This window comes from Lissotriton helveticus, chromosome 8, assembly GCF_964261635.1.
Source record: "Lissotriton helveticus chromosome 8, aLisHel1.1, whole genome shotgun sequence".
Taxonomy (NCBI): domain Eukaryota; kingdom Metazoa; phylum Chordata; class Amphibia; order Caudata; family Salamandridae; genus Lissotriton; species Lissotriton helveticus.
In genome coordinates, this window is record NC_136069.1 from 46,651,460 (window position 1) to 46,665,101 (window position 13,642).

Genomic DNA, 13,642 nt, shown 5'->3' on the forward strand with positions numbered 1-13,642 from the left:
CCACTTTTTTTATTTGGTGCCACTAACCACCTTTCAGTAGAGTCAGTGCTTTGGGATTATGTACATAAGAAAGGACGTACACATCATAGTCTTGGATAGATTATCAGACTTACAGCAAGCATTAGTGTATAGTCAGCGGACACAAGTATGCATCCAAATATAATGATAGATGGTGCACAGCTTTGAATAAGCCACAGAGAAAAATCGTGAGCAGCGATTGTGACGACAGTAGCAGGTTGTAGGCATCTATCTGGAGAGTTGAGGGGGTCAAAGTGGAAGATGTGGGTTTTAGCGATCTCCTGAGTTGGGGAGTCAGTTTCTGCCAGAGATTCCGCAGGAGAGAACTCCAAAGAGAAGAATCTAGCACATGGGAGGTTCTTCCCCCACAATTCTTGCAATGAGTCAGATACAAGCAACATGGTTCTGGGCTCTTCAGAACTTGAACAGTGATTTGTTGTGTAAGCCGGATACAAACTGTTACAATAATCAACTCCGGTGATAAACACAGCAAGGAATACGGCAATTCTACTGTATACAGGAGAGATCGCAATGATTATGGCCAGGACTAGTATAAGTAGAATGCTTGTTTGACAGACAAGGGAGCAGGATTTTAGATATATCACCATTCAAGAAAAGAGTACTTCAAGGGGACAAAAGAATACTCATTCATTAACACCTACACTAAAACCCTCAACTGATCGGCCATAAAGGAAGAGCGAACACTTGATACCTCTGCTGGCATTCTGTTGTCATAGAAGATATAAGCACTATCACAATAGAGCATATTTGGATACAAGAGCTATACCAGTGAGCGTATTATTTACGACAAACAACTGTTCGTAACTCATTCCCAGAATACACATTATTGTTCATCACCCGCTGTTTTTGGCAGAAACTCTAGACTAACAATCGGCTCTTTCATGGCTTTCGGATGGCGGATACACACAAGCTTATTTCTTGTTTCAAGAAAATAGCAGCAATCTATAGTATATGCGCGCAACACAGTACAGGGGACACCTTCATTCCCCGACCCATACTCTCTGCAATCAGTGTCACAATCTCTCTCCAATACTTCTTTATCCTACACCCTATGGAAGAAATCAAAATGTGGGTTGCCTCATGGGGCATTGATCTAGTAATGTTCCAGGGAAATATTTACTATCCTGTAAGGAGGGAGGTAGGTCTGGTGCAAATAGTTAAACTGTGTGTATTTAAAAAGTAGGTTTCTCATAAGCGTTTCAATGTATGCAAGAGCGGTGCACCATTTGCCACCAGTCACCTCTCTGCTTTGAATTTGAAATGGGTGGAGAAAATAAGAAGAGGTATCTGAGCAATAGGCAGGAGCTAACCCCTGTGTATCATAGCTACTGCGCGCTTAAAATTGGCATATGTTAGAATCATAGACAGCACATTAGATGTACTTGGTTTATTATCCTTTTCTCCCCAGGTGTGTTTAGCGGCCCTTATTAAAGCAGTAGGGGCTATAACTCGACCAGGTCCCAGTCCATACCCCTCTCTCTTAATGGCTTGAATGTACAGAAGTACCTATTTCCATATAGATCATAAACACTGCATGCCTTCTTACCTCCATGGTAACTTATCGTGGGCATAAGCAACCGTTCGAATCTGGAGGGGCATCAGTGAAAAGGGTGGCTCACTGGTTAGAGGAGGCAGACCTGGAAGCAGAGGTCAGCCCGGGACCAGGGTTCAATTCCCGGCTCGGCGGGGTCTTGAGTCCTAAAATGTCCATGGACTCGACAATTCTCGCTCCGGTGCCTACTCGATTCACGGGTTCACACTCTGTGACTCTGGGCAATAGCTTGCTTAATCTCCACAACGGCCCCTCGCGTCGGGATGCCTGGCTTTCACCTTGCGGATACCCTGCCGGGGTTATCTCACAGGGGAATACCAGGACGGGTTCCCTAAGCAAGCGCTTAGAAACCGCTTGGTGATTTGCGCTATATAAATTCCTGTACATTTACATTTATATACCATATTTGCCTCTATCCGCTTCAAATATCTCTGCCAGCAGTGTCTGGCCGCTCAAACAGCTTTAAGACATCTATGTTCACAAAGCATGTCAACGGCGCACACCATCCTGATCACCTTCATCTCCCAACCATTTCATCATACACTAGAGCTGAGAAGTCACACAGTTTATCTCAATGTTTGGGGCTCCTATTCCCCCACCGTCCAAGGGTCTCTTGATTGTCTCTACTGAAACATGTTTACAGGCTCCACTTCACACCAACTCCATACAATTCCTTCAAGAATGGCCTCCTGATTACAATTGGTACAGCCAGAACAACAAAAAAAAGAGAATCGAGGGGGCGTGGCCAAGATGGCGAAGGAGTAGGACGTGTTGTGTGTCCCCTCCGGCGCCCGGCCTAGCATAGCCTTGTTGCAGCTGCAGCTCCGGAACCCCTGTGCCGGCAAATTGCTCCTGGGCTCCCCCGGAGTGGGGTCCGGCGCTGAGACGACCCCCGGGCTCCCCTGGACCGAGGGACACGAGCCGGCGCCGGCCGCACTGCCCGGTGTCTGGGGTCTGCACGGCGCTCCGAGCTGGGGGCTCGTCTGTAGCGGGAAGCATCGCGGAGCGGCTCAGCGACCGACGAGGGAGGTGTGTGCCCGAGCTGCCCGGAGGACCCCATTGACCGCCCTCGCCATTGTCGGCCGCCGCCGAGCTCCGGACCCGGAGCCCCGGGAGGAGGCGGGGCCTGAGGCCGCGTCAGCGTGAGTGGAGGTGCGGCCGGGGGAGCAATTGAGGCCGGGGATCGCGGCCTGGTCCGGAGGCGGGCGGCGCTGCACCAGTGGCCCGGACTTTGACCGGAAGCCGCTCCACTGCCCCAGCGGGGGCGGACTTGCCCCCCAGATACGGAGGAGCTGCGCATAAGCGGCGGTGCTAGACTCAGCCTACCTGGGCATCGGGGGACCACGTGCTCTGGTGGGGGCAGATAGGAGGAGGGTGCGCTTGTAACCGAAGCCCCTGCAGAGACTTGCTGTTCGGCCCCTTGCCCAGCCACCGCAGCATTGCGACGGGGTCGCTTGGAAGGAAGATGCATCTGCCTGGCGACCGGGCCCTGGAAGCAGCACTGATCCGGTGAGCGTTTCGTAAAAGGTGACCAGGGCTGGGACCGGAACAAGGTGGCCTGGGGGGTTGACGCTGATTGATCTGCGTGGCGCTGGACGACCGGCTCCCTTGGCGCTGCCACGCATCCCCCCTCCCTGGGGTCCCCTCTGGGGCACTGGTCTGAAGAGCGGCCATAACGAGCCTTCCTACATTTTGGCGCGTGGGAAAGCGACTGGTGGGCCTGTGGGTCTCCCTGGCCTACCCTTAACTCCCATTCACTGCGGGGCCTCCTGGAGGCGAGGAACTGGGGCAGTGATGGCCGCTAATGCTCGCAAGGGGAAACCTGGGAAAGAGGGGACTGCTAAGGGCTCCCAAGGCCCGGCCTCCCCGGGCCAGAGTTCGTCGTCGGGAAGATCTGATGATGAGGCCCCAGCAACTAAGGCCTTTATGAAGGAGCTCTTTGCCTCCATCAAGGACGATATATCGGAGCTCCGCTCCCAGCTCACGTCGGATCTCCGCGAGGTGCGGAGGGATGTCGACAGTATTGGGGACAGAGTGGCCACGCTGGAGGATCATGATCTTACTATGGCTAATGATGTTCACTTGCTGCAGCAGGACGTGCTCCGCCTCATGGAACAAAATATTGATCTGCAGGCCCATGCCGAGGACCTTGAGAACCGTTCCCGTCGGAACAACATTCGCATTAGGGCGGTGCCATGGGATGGTGAAGCGGGTGATCTCCGAGAGTATGTACAGGCCCTCTTCCTCCAGATCCTGAATGAGGACGACCTGCGGGAGGTACGAATGGATCGTGTTCATAGGGTGGGCCTGCCCAGGCGGAATGGAGGTCCCCCTCCGGATATCCTCGTGTGTGTCCACGACTTCCAGATCAAGGAAAGAATCCTGAGAAAGGCTCGGGACATCCCTTCTTTGCAGTTTCGAGATCATCGTCCCCAGCTTTACCAGGATCTAGCTGCATCGACTCTCCAGAAGAGGCGCGAGTTCCGTCCCATCACTGCCTATCTTCGGGAGCACAACATCTCCTACTCCTGGGGCCACCCTTTTAGGATCATCTTCCGTTGGCAGAATAGGTTGGCACAGGTTCGCTCTCTTCGGGAAGCGAAAGAACTCTTGGGGATTGAGGAGGAGACCCCGACTTCCGAGCGTCGGAGTCCTTCGCCGCGGAGGAGGCGCCGTTCCTCGTCCTGGCACAGGGTGGGCCCGGAGAGTCACAGGAGGCCCGATCGCACGGCTAGCCAGCAGGAACGAGGGAACGCAGTAGCCTCTGTGGCCTCCGCTACGCTTCTGTCGTCGCAACAAAGCTCTGGGGCTGCCTGAGCTTCAGCTGGTTTGGTTTGGTGCCGGAGGGGCACTGCCCTAAGGTGCCGGGGTTCGTGTGTACTTTTCTGGAGAAGACACCCCGGTACGAGGCCCTGGGGTCACCAGAATGGTACCCCTACCCCACTCCCAGTCCGGATGGGGTCTCTTGGACTATGACCCACTGGAACTGCTGTGTGACTTCGTCAGGTTCAGTGTCCTGTTTTCTTTTCTTCTGTTGTTCTCTTGTTTGCGGGGGGGGATGGGTGGGACAGTGGTGGCGTCTGTTTGCGGTGTATGTGGTGTGCTTTTTTTCCTAGGCGAGATAGACCTTGGCTTCTTTCACAGGTGCCTCCGTTCCGGCCCCTTCGCTGTGCTGGGGCTGGTTGCGTACTCTATACTTGCTGTGCGCTGCTCGAATGTGGATCTGGGAGGGTGGCTGGGTGGTGATTCCCCTGGGAGGGTGGCGTCCTGGCCCTTGCGACTGCTTCCTACGCACAACTGCTTTCAATTTGTCATGTTTTACAACACTCCTTGTGTGCCTAGCGTTGGGAGCTTTGATGCTGTGGTGCGGTGGGGAGGAAGGGGGGTGAGGTCTGAGTGGAGTTGGTTGTTTGGGGCGTGGCCTGGTCCGGGGATGGTCGGATGTACTAGTGGTCGTGATCGGGGGAGTGACCGGATCGCACTGGGAGTCATACAGGGCGAGACTCTAATATGTCAGTATGTCTGTTAGTGTGGGTACATGGAATGTGAAGGGTCTTAATTCTCCACAGAAACGCCAGAAGCTTTGGAAGTACCTGTCAGACCATCATCTCGATGTGGTAGCCCTCCAGGAAACCCATTTAGCTAAGAGGGATGAACTTAGACTCCGACACAAACAGTTCCCCCTCATATACAGAGCATCTGCATCCACCAAGCATAGGGGGGTGGCCCTCATGTTCGAGGCGTCCCTTCATTTTCAGCCCCTGGGAGTGAGCACTGATAAGGAGGGGCGTTGGTTGATGGTGAAGGGGTCGCTGTATGATCGACTCTGCACGTTTGTGGTTGTTTATGCCCCTAACGCTGGACAGAATGGTTTTTTGCAGGGCTTGTTGGTCAAGGTGGGTGACTTTGTCGAGGGGCACCTGTTCCTCCTGGGAGACTTTAACATGGTGTGGGACGGACACATAGACTGTTCAGGGTCACATAGGGCGGGCTCTGGGATCTTCTCTGATGAAACACAAAGACAAATAGGTGATCTGGGATTAGTGGACAGCTGGCGGTTCTTACACCCCCATACCATAGACTACACATTCTTTTCAAATGTCCATCGCTCTTACTCCCGTTTAGATCATATCTTTATCAGCCAGGCCCTTAGGGGGGATGTCCGCATGTCCAGTATCTTCCCTCTGTCTGTCTCGGACCATAGCCTGGTGGTTCTGGGGCTGCATTGGCGGGTGGGGGGGGACGGATGGAGGAAATGGTACTTCCCGGCAGCGCTGGTGCGTGATGAGACGTCCTGTAAAGAACTGCGGAGAGCGATGGGGGAGTTTCTGGCCCTTAACCCTCCTTCCGACACCTCGGTGTATGTCACTTGGGATGCCTGTAAGGCCACGATTCGGGGCACTTGCCTCGCTCTTAATGCTAACCTCAATAAATTGCGGAGGAAGGAGAGGGAGGATCTGGAGGCGGAGTTAGCGAACCTTGAACAGGCACACAAGTCTAACCCCTCTAGGATTACCCTGCGGCCGCTGACGGCGGTGAGGGGGAAATTAAGGGCCCATTATAACAATCGTGCTGAGTTTACCCTCCTCCGGCTCCGACGCATATCCTACTCTCAGGGGAACAAGGTGGGGCGCCACCTGGCCCGGCAACTTCGTGATAAACGTGAGAAAGACTATATTGGGGGCATACGAGATCACGCGGGTACTATACAGCACAAGGATGCGGATAAGGCAGCTCTTTTCGGCCGTTTTTATGCGGATCTCTATTCCAGCGACACCCTTGCCCCGGCTGCGCAGTCTGCATTCCTGGAGGGTCTCCCGATTCCTCAGGTGTCCAGGGAATGGAATGACTCGCTGTCCTCCTCTATCACTAGGGAAGAGGTGTTGGACGCCATCGGGGCTTTGAAACTCCACAAGGCCCCCGGTCCTGACGGCTACACTGCCTTGTTTTACAAGACGTTTGCGTCGGACCTCTGTGATTACCTGGTCTCCCTCTTCAACGCCATGGCATCCGAGGGCCGGACCTCGGAGACTATGGCCGAGGCCCTGATTACTGTCATCCCTAAACCAGGGAAAGACCACTCAGAATGCGCGTCCTTTCGCCCGATAGCGCTCCTCAATTTGGATGCCAAGCTGTACTCGTCTATTTTAGCTCGTAGACTGCAGGACTTAATGCCGGTTCTTATACATCCGGACCAGTCCGGTTTCATAAAGGGCAGGCAAACGCATGACAACCTGAGGCGTGTCCTCCACCTGATTGAAAAGGCTAATAGATTTCATGTGCCTGCAGTTTTAGTGGGGCTTGACGCGGAGAAGGCCTTCGACCGTGTCGATTGGGGCTTCCTCCACCGCACGCTGGTGGCCTTTGGGTTTTCTCCCCTCTTCATTAGAATGGTTGAGGCTAATTATAGCAACCCCACCTCTAGGGTGATAGTTAATGGCCATAGATCCGGGTGCTTCCGCCACTCGCGTGGAACGCGGCAGGGCTGTCCTCTCTCCCCACTCCTCTTCGCTCTCAGTATTGAACCGCTGGCGCTTGCGGTCCGGAGGGACGAACGCATCCTGGGCATCCCCTTCTCTGGCGAAGAACATAAGATCACGCTCTTCGCAGATGATGTGTTACTCTCGGTCAGAGAACCCGCGCTGTCACTGCCGCATGTCCACACGCTGCTCTCTGCCTTCGAAGAGGCGGCGGGCTTCAAGGTTAACCTCTCCAAATCATATGTTTTGAACCTCACTCTGCCTCCCGAGGGTGTGCAACAGGTCCGAGCGATTACTCCACTGTCGTGGTCGACCTCCTCCTTGCTGTATCTGGGAGTAAGATTGACTTCTACCCTGGGTGCGTTATTCCAGGCCAATTTTCCGCCGATGATGACGGCGATCCGCGCGGAACTGGAGAGATGGAAGCCGAAGTTCATATCATGGTTGGGCAGGATTCACGCGCTTAAGATGGTCCTCCTCCCCAAACTCCTATACCTCTTTCAGGCGCTGCCCATACCGGTGGACTTGGCCTACTTTCGCCAGCTCAAGACCATGATGTTGAAATTTGTGTGGCAGAACGGCCGGGCTCGGCTTTCCTATGCAGTTTTGCGCCGTCCGCGTGTGGATGGGGGGGGTGGGTCTCCCTGACATGCACCTGTATTATAAAGCTGCGCAACTACGGGTGTTGGTGGAATGGTCCCAGCAGCTCTCGGAGAAGCACTGGCTCCACATGGATCGAAGTGTGGCCGGACGGTCTATCTGGGATTTGGCCTGGAAGCCCAAGGCTGACCGCCCCAAGAATGCGTATGTTAGTACTCCCACCAGCACGGTTCTAAAAATCTGGGACACGATTAGTAGCGATGACCGGTGGACCACCTTCCCATCTCCGTTTACTCCGATTCATTTTAATCCGGCCTTCCCCCCGGCCTCGACCGACGGTCCCTTTGACATCTGGAGAAGGGGTGGTTGTAGAGCCCTTACCCATCTGTTTCATGGTGTGTCACCTCTCACCTTCCAGAATTGTATGCGGGACTACGATGTCCCCCCCACTGAACACTATCGTCATCTCCAGCTCTTGCACTGGGCGACCTCGGCGGGAGTGGTCGACGCTGCTACTAGGCCACTGACTAAATTTGAGGCTTTTATCCTCCGCACATCTACTATGAAGGGGACGATCTCCTTTCTCTATGGGTTGTTGCTGGACACCGCGATATCTCCCCGTCCCCATTACATGGACCACTGGGAAACCACATTAGGTAGGAACATCACTGATGCAGAATGGAGGGCCCTCTGGAGGGACGTAGCACCACATAACCACTCAGTTGATCTCAGAGAGGCACACTTAAAAATTCTGTATGACTGGTACCTCTACCCGTCTAAGCTACATCGGATCTTCCCGTCCACCTCAGACAAGTGCTGGAGGGGCTGCGGTATGCTGGGCGACTTCCGCCATATCTGGTGGGACTGCCCCTCCATCCAACCCTACTGGGCTGAGATCCTGTCTCACATCAAGGACGTGGTGGGATACCCGATTCCAAACTCCATAGAGTATGTCCTGCTGGGGCTTAGAGACCCGCTGTTGGAGCACCAGACCAGAGCTGATCAACGCATTATATGGCTGTGCTTGGGAGCGGCTAAAGTGACCCTGGCGGCCGCTTGGAAAAGCCCGTCGGCTCCGGCCATCTCGCTGTGGCATGCAAGGTTGTGGCGACTCCTGAGTATGGAGAGAATGTCTGATATTTTTTGGGGAAATTTTAAAAACTTCATGTTCAAGTGGGGACCGCTGGTCAGGTTCCTGTCCAGGGGCCTGCCTTCTGCTGTTTGCCCTTCAACAATTCGAGCGCTACACCTTTTCCAGGTCTGACCGCCGTTGCGAATGTTGAAGTGATGCTTGACTGTTGGTCGCCACCACTGGGGGAAGGGGGGGGGGGGGGGGGGTTGGGGACTTTGGGGTTGTTGGGGGGGGGTTTTGTTCTCCACTTTTGAATGCAACGCACATTGCGTGTGGTCCAAGGGGACACAGCTTTCATAGGCATCTGTATTCTCCCTTGGGAACTCCGGATTCTACACCATGGAAGGGATGCTACGAACTGGGTGCTGCTTTGCCTGATATTGACTGATGGACAAGGGCACTGCCCGAGACAGTCCACACTGTGATCTCCTTCTATCTTTATGTTCCCTTGGTTCCACAGCGATGCTTTCTGCACCCCCTGTGTGGGGTAATTTGGCGGATTGTTCCTCCTTCTATGTTTCTTTCCCACCTATTTCTTCCTTCCTTGTTTTCATACCTTTCTTTCTCAAACACAAAAACAAAAACATTTTTTTTTGAATAAACATATGTTTTACAAAAAAAAGAGAATCTAGGCAGCATCAGCATTTTTGCTGTCACTACTCAAACCAGGAAGGGCGGGGGAGGGGGGAACGGGGGGGGGGGGAAGGGCATATGACCTTCATAAACCCGTAAAGGTTTCTGGCTCCCACTTTAGTCGTGCAAGGAGGTGTCCACAGCTGGTTCTAGCTCGGCTATGGGCCCGAGAGGGAACCGACTATAATTTCCCAGTGTACCTGAAGACTAGAAACAATTCCAAACTCAGCTATGACAGTAGGAACGCCATTTACTTGGTCCTTCAAGGACGAAAATCCATCATCCCCATGCGGTCCCCCAGTTCCGATCACTCTCTCTCGCAGCGCATGCAAGAGTTTCCACTGCCACTGTCAAAAGCAGTGGCAAGAGCGGACATGAATGCCTTGTTTCCTACACAATAAAGCCCAACAACATTACTGGTCACACCCCTGCCAGTGGTTGAGAATATAACAACCCAATCCACTTAGGGAAGCCTCCTCTAGTGTGGGAAAAGATGTGCTAAACATTACTGTGCGTGCTGTTGTTAGGTTAAGCCCATTTTGGTCATGATGTATACAGTTTCTGATAGACTGCAGCAACCTATTCACCAGAATTTCTTAATGTTTTATATTCATCGTTTTATTAAGAATAATGGCTTGCAGGATCTTACATCCAAAGGCCACCACTAAAGGCTTCCTTTGTGGATTTCGGTGACACTCCAGTCTCCATGGCATCCATATAGACCAATAAAAGTCTGGGGCAAAGCTCTTTTTGTAAGTCTTATAAAATTCTTGTGGTAACATATCCAACATCGGCATTTTACTTGTTGATCTATTACATTGTTCACTTCTTTAAATGTCCCCGGCATATAGTTAGACATTGCCTTCTTAGGGCAACATCCCCAAAATGTTTTGCTTGTTTTGTCCTCCTAGTCTTCGCCTACTCTCGGTTTGCAACCCTAGAACTCAGGCATGGTCCCAATGTACAGCAGTGGGAAGGTGCGAGCATCCTCCCTACGCAGGTTAGGAGCAGGGTGCTCGCACAATTGGGTTAAGAGTCATCCCCGGGTGTGCCTTATGAAAAGGTACACGAGATTCCCCGGGCAGGTATGACATTGGATCATGTTCCGTAGGACTCGCCTGCCCATTATGTCTCCAACTCAGATTGCCGTCACAAGCGGGGAAGCTCGGGGTAGGCGAGTAACTGGGTAGTGAGCCCAAGCAGGACCTCTGCCCGAACAGGAGCTCAGTTCCCCTCCATGGGACACCTCCTGAGGTTGCACAGGTCCCATTGCGGCCGAAGGGCCAAAGCCCTTCCACACTGTTGGTGCAGTGTGGAAGGGGTGCGATCTTCCCCCTGCCTCCTGGCAGGTCACTCCACGCACCGCACAGTTCCACCTGCTAGGCGCCAGTGCTCCCAGCCAGCTCCTGCCAGGGTTTGAAGCCTGCTAGGCTCTGCCCATCGCTGCTTCTTTTTATTCTTTTTATGGTCTCTTCTTGATTGTAATTGTTCGCTGTGTATATTTATATGCCACTTTCGATCTGTATTATCGCTCTCTGCCCCACGTCCTCTGCTCTCCTTCACCACCCCCTCCCATCCCCAGTTCCCGCCGCTGCGTCCCCTGCGGCCCCGCCCCCTAGTCCCCCATTGGCCACCCCGCACCCGCCTCCCAGCTACACCTCCCTCCCACCTCTCCATTTATGGTGGCCGTGCCTAAGGCAAGCCAGTCTGCACCCGTCCGCGCCTGGACCGTGCCCAGCGCCAGAACCCCTGGCCCCGGCGAACGCCACGACGCCGGACTCCACTACGATGCCAGCATCCTCCACGCACTCAACCCCGGATGTAAACACACCTGCTTCCAGGCCTCCCCGAAGCACACCCACGGACCCTTCTCCTGCCGGAACTGCAGCTTCACCAGCTTCCGGCTAACCAAACCTCCAACAAAAGAACCCAACTACCTCAGATGCATCCTTCTCAATACCCGCTCTGCCCGCAAACACGCCATCGAACTCTGGGACCTCCTCGACTCTACCTCCCCAGACTTCCTGACAGAGACCTGGCTGAACCCCACCTGAGCCCCAAACATCGCCATAGCCATCCCGGAAGACTACAAGATCACCCGTAGGGACCGTACCAACGCATTGGAGGAGGAATCGCCATTGTCCACAGAAACACCCTCAGAGTCTCGACCAACACCGACAACACCCTCAGCACCGCCGAACACATGCACTTCAAGATCCACACCGACCCCAACACCACTCTCAGAGGAACCCTCGTCTACAGAACCCCCGGACCCCGACCACAGTACATGCGACTCCATCGCAGACTTCATCAGCATACACGCCCTCGCCTCCACAGACTACATCCTCCTTGGGGACCTGAATTTCCACCTAGAGAACAACAATTCCAACACCCTGATCGACAATCTCGCCAAGCTCGGACTTAGACAGCTCGTGACAGCACCACCCCACGCCGCCGGCTACAAGCTGGACCCCATCTTCACCGCAAGCCCCCACGTCTCCTTCAGCCACACCACCGAACCCCACTGGACTGACCACCACTGCATCCACTTCACCTTCAGGAAACCCACCACACCCAACAAATGCCCCGACGCTGCTGGAGCAGGATCACAGAAGACCAGCTAACCAACACCCTCCCCCAGAACTCACCTGCCGACTCCGCCGACCGCAACAACGCCGCCCGCAACCTTAGACAGTGGATCGACGACTGCGCCAACACCCTCGCCCCGCTCAAGACACCCCCCAACAACCACACCAGCATGAAAGCCACCTGGTTCACTGAAGACCTCCAGGCCTCCAAACGAACCTGCCGAAAACTGGAGAAGAACTGGCTCCGCGAACAAACACCGGACAACTACGCAGCCCACAAGGATGCCACCCGCAGACACTATCAACTCATCAGAAAAGCCAAGAGGGCCTCCTTCAAAAACCGCCTGGATAACAACGCACACAACAGCAAAGAGGAACTCTCCAACCTCAGCTCCAACACCAACGACATTCCACCTTCACAAGACCTGTGCGATTCACTGGCCACCTTCTTCCACCGCAAGATCACCAACATCCACGACAGCTTCAACGCCACGATCCCCCTCCTCAACAACCACCGCCCCCACCTGCACCTACCGCCTGCTCTCCTGGACCAACGTCCATGACAAGGATACCAGCGAGACCATGAACACTATCCACTCCGGATCACCACTGGATCCATGCCCCCACCACATCTTCAACAAAGCCAGCACAGCCATCGCACCCCATCTTTGGAAAACAATCAACACCTCCTTCGAGACAGCAACCTTCCAAGAAAGCTGGAAGCATGCCGAGATCAACGCCCTACTCAAGAAACCCAAGGCGGACCCCAAGGACCTCAAGAACTTCCGACCCATCTCCCTGCTCCCATTCCAGGCTAAGGTCACAGAGAAAATCGTCAACAAACAACTGACACGCTTCCTCAAGGATAACCACATCCTGGACCCGTCCCAGTCCGGGTTCCGCAGCAACCACAGCACCGAGACCGCCCTCATCGCCGCCATGGACGACATCAGGACCCTGTTTGACAACGGAGAAACAGCAGCCCTCATCCTCCTGGACCTGTCAGCCGCCTTCAACACGGTCTGCCACCACAAACTACGCACACGCCTACACAACGCTGGGATCCAAGAGAAGGCCCTGGACTGGACAACATCCTTCCTCTCCGGCAGAGTGTCCGCCTCCCCCTTCCGCTCCATGGCCACCGAAATCATCTGCAGCATACCCAGAGCTCTTCCCTCAGCCCGACGCTGTTCAACATCTACATGGCACCCCTCACCCACGTCGCCCGACAGCACGACCTCATCATCATCTCCTACGCCGACGACACTCAGCTGATCATATCCCTCACCAAAGACCCTCACACCGCCAAGACCAACTTCCACGAAGGAATGAAGGCCGTCGCCAAATGGATGAGGAACAGCAGACTGAAGCTGAACTCGGACAAGACGGAGGTCCTCATCCTTGGCTCCTCCCCCTCAGCCTGGGACGACTCCTGGTGGCCTGCAACTCTAGGAACAGCCCCGACACCCACTGACCACGCACGCAACCTAGGGGTCATCCTTGACTCCACCCTCTCCATGACAAAACAGGTCAACGCCGTCTGCTCATCCTGCTTCAACACACTCCGAATGCTCCGCAGGATCTTCAAGTGGATCCCCACCAAGACAAGAAGAGCAGT

At 54.3% G+C, this 13,642-nt stretch overlaps 1 protein-coding gene across 4 annotated transcripts in view; it reads right to left on the reverse strand.

Annotated features, from left to right (window-relative positions):
• LOC144772324 (uncharacterized) overlaps nucleotides 1-13,642 on the reverse strand; it is a 517,545-nt gene that overhangs the window by 484,616 nt on the left and 19,287 nt on the right. The window lies entirely within an intron of this gene.